The sequence below is a fragment of the Hibiscus syriacus genome, unplaced genomic scaffold, assembly GCF_006381635.1.
Source record: "Hibiscus syriacus cultivar Baekdansim isolate YM2019G1 unplaced genomic scaffold, ASM638163v2 tig00111634_pilon, whole genome shotgun sequence".
Classification (NCBI taxonomy): Eukaryota; Viridiplantae; Streptophyta; class Magnoliopsida; order Malvales; family Malvaceae; genus Hibiscus; species Hibiscus syriacus.
The window spans coordinates 339943-343808 of NW_024063140.1; the positions used below are offsets into that span (position 1 = coordinate 339943).

General features: G+C 35.7%; 1 pseudogene; it reads left to right on the top strand.

Annotated features, from left to right (window-relative positions):
* Window positions 1-340: 340 nt before the first annotated feature.
* Window positions 341-3626, top strand: LOC120166310 (annotated as a pseudogene).
* The last annotated feature ends 240 nt before the right edge of the window (window positions 3627-3866 follow it).

Here is a 3866-nt window from a genome sequence, read left to right on the forward strand (position 1 = left end):
TATGAATTAAAGTTTACATTAGACAATACTTTATCATATAGAGCATTTGAATACAACTCGTAGAAAATTTCACTAAATTTTATAAACATTAGATCTTAATTTTCTTTAGAGAATTGTTCATGTAACTATAATTTAATCCATCTACTTTAAATAGTTTCCACATAAAACTTAAGTTGACATTTAATATTTAAGTTGATAATTAAGGATTTAATTAAAATATTTTAAACTTTGAAGTCCTATAGATAGAATTTAAGGAGGTATGGTAAACAAAATTTTAAAATTAAAAATGGGTTACTATTTAAGAGAGAAAAAAGTCGAGAGAGAGAGAGAGAGAGAGAGAGAGAGAGAGTTTCAAGAGAGGAGACATGCCTAAGTTCTTCCCAACAAAAGAACAATTCTTCGCTTCTTCTTCAATGCTTCATCAGATCCCATAGGTTCATTTTCACTCACTATGTCTTTTTTGTTTAATTTGATTCAAGCTTATCCTATCTGTGTCACCCTATACTACTTTTTCTTTATTATTTTATTGCTTTTTTGATTCTTTTCCTTTTTCCTTTTTTTTAATCTATGCCCTTATAAATTGGGTTTTGTTTTTACTTTGTTGTTTATTTTTTTCCTTGAAATGTACTGTCGGTGATATGATGAAGTTTTTGTTCTTGGTATAGTGGTTTGCCACTGATGTTTCTGTTCAAGCTCTTGTCTTTTCCAAAAAAAATTTCCAGTTTTTTTTTTGGCGCATTATTTTCCCTTTATCTGGATATATTAGTTGTTTACTTTCTTTTTTGATCGAAACAAGTTTTTTCTTTTCAGTTATTATTGTGGGGTTGAAGTTCATATCCTTCAACCATTATCTTGTCCGTACACTCGTTGACTTGTCCATACAACTTCCATTCTCCATGTTACTAATTAATACAAAACTGTTTTCTTTTCTCTTTTTGATATATGTTTCATCTGTAATTTGTTGTTTATTGGTGATTTCTCCCTCTGCAGTTCTCAAATCTGCTATGTTTAGTGTTTTTTTATATATAATGAAATGTAAATTTGCTCCCTTCTCCATTGATGTCTAGGGTTTTTTATTTCTAGATATCATTAGATTCATGGAAAATTATCATCAACCCTTTTCTGGTCCTTTTGGTGGATATGCAGTATAAGCTTTAGATTTAGACTGTATATCCTTTTATCTGCAGTGATGGAAACTATTTGCTCATATAGATGATGATTATGCTTAGTTATATATGTTTGAATTGCTCAATTGATCTTTTTGTTGTTGTAGTATGTGTTTCGATCAAATGTTAATTAAGTAGTCAAATATTGAAAAGCTAGCATGTGATTTTGGTTCATGTTGTATGGTAAGGTTAGATTCAGTTTATCAAGGACTCATGCATTTTACATTCGGTTTCGGGACCTGTCATCGGCTTGGATTGTTCGGAGCATCGGTTTACTCTAAAATCTCACTAGTTCTCTTGCTTTTCACATTAGCTCGGATGTCTTGACCTTGAGTTCAATTGTTCAGCTTGATGATTACAAGTTTTGTTGCTTGCATTATATTTTTTAAGTAGAACTTAAACATTCACTATATCCTTTTTTCCCTTCCCTTTTAGGAGTTAATCTTGAGACGAGAAGAATTTGTTTGTTGATAAGGATCTTCTGCGTGTTTACAACAAGACAATTGATGAATTAGATGGCGATTCGGGTCCGAAATTTGCCGGAGAAAACTTTTGATGAGAGTTCAGTTAGTTCCCTGTCACATTTATCGGTTTCCCCACCTTGGTGGAGCTCGAACGAACACCAAATTGCAGAGTCTTTGCCCCAGAATATAAGCTTGAAAGTGGAAACACCGTCCCAACTCTATCATCATGCAAAGCATTTAGATCTTCAACTACATGACAAGGAATCGACTTCGGTTCAAGCAATCAATGAAGCTCCTTGTGAAGTCGGTGTCATGGAAGCAACCAAATCTCAATGCAATCCTTCGCAATGCGGTATCATTTCTTCAAATCTCATATCGTGCTTTGTTTATTATAGATCTTCTTGATGATGCATTGAAGCGGTTTGCTTTAGTTTTTGAACGATCTGAAATGGATTGTTAGATGGTTTACTGAAGAGTGAATCTTTTGTTGTCGAGCTTAACGGGTTAGCGATATTTGTTTGATATCGTAATCGTGTTATCATGCACCAGGTCCGGAAGAAAGTTGCGGAACGACATCGAGGGTCAAGTGAAGCCAGTTTTCTTGGTTAATAATCCGAGCACTTTATTCAACCCTTCTCTTCCAAGTTATAACCATTCAATGGTATGTTTAGCAGTCATGATTAAGTTTGTATTATTGTCTTCAATCTAGATTAATATTTCTCGTCCTGTTTCAGGCTTACGCTCAAAATGCATATGCATATGCTGATACTTACCTCGGTGGTATATTTACGCCATATGGACCACAAGCTTTTGTAAGAATCCACATTTTATTTATGAAAGATAGGGTGAGCATGGTTCGGGTTAGATGGTCCCGAGACTATAACCGTGTATCTCCGAGGGTCGGTTCTAAAGGTTTTGGACCATGGATTGACTAGTGATCTTCTCGGACTGGCTTTAGGCCCGACCTTACAACCAATGTGGTTTATAATCAATCCTGGACGACAATCAAATAACTAAAATCGGTTCGAAAGTTGAATCCCATGGTCCAATTCTACAATCAAAGCCTTTGATTCGGGTGGTCGGAAGTTAATGTACTCAAGTCCGTACCCCTTTAGTATCGGCCTAGGTTTCACCTTGTTTACTGTATTACGATGTAACCTTTTTTTGGGAACTGTATTATGATGCAACCTTGATTGAAACTTGATCGGATTCAGGCTCATTTGGGAGGAAGTGCTCCAACTCGAGTTCTGCTGCCTCTCGATGGTGCAGAAGATGAACCCATTTATGTCAACCCAAAGCAATATCATGGCATTCTTCGGAGGAGGCAATATCGTGCAAAGCTCGAGGAACAAAACAAACTTATTAAAGCTCGAAAGGTATATCGACTTCTGTTTGACATATGTACCGATTTATGTTGATAACGTTTATAGCAAGTTATTGTTTATTTGCTATATGACTGTCCTGGTGAAGTTACTGTGTTTCTCATGGTTGATCGATGATGATAGCACTTTATAGCCGCTGATCTGCTATAGCTCGAATTAAATGCAGCCATATCTTCATGAATCTCGACATCGTCATGCACTGAATAGGGTTCGGGGATCAGGCGGACGTTTTCTCAGCAAAAAGAAGCTCCAACAGTCCGATGTCAACTGCACGACTCGAAAGAATAGTAGATCAGAATTTGATGCGGAATACAGCGGTTCAAGTACTAGCTGCTCGGACATCTCGAGTGCATCCCACCATAATCGCAATTTCCATCTGCCGGAACATGGGTTCTCCGACGTACCTCCTCGTGTGGGCAGTATGTGCGATTGAGCAAGACACGGTACTTCAGTTGTCCTTTGAAAAGGGTCAGCTGAGACCGGCAACTCATCCTTGGCTTCATCTTTTATGCATGTTGTGTTAAAAAATGGAACCTTTTTCCATGTTTTTATGCGTTCATGATTTCACAATAGATCCTGGAATAACAAGTTAACAACGTTGTTGAAAAGAGTCTGGCTTGAAATTTTATTTCAATGATCTTCACTTGTTCTTTTATGAGGTATTATCTACCAATCAGGTCGGGGTCTTTTATGATTCGATTCTCTCTAATTGTGTTATAATGATTACTGTCTTTATAATACGACTTTATTATAAAATAGAGTAAATTATGCATTTAGTACTTAAATTATTAGTTTTGTCCGTTTTATTACTTAAATTTTTAATTTTTTTCAAAACCATACATAATGTTTAATTT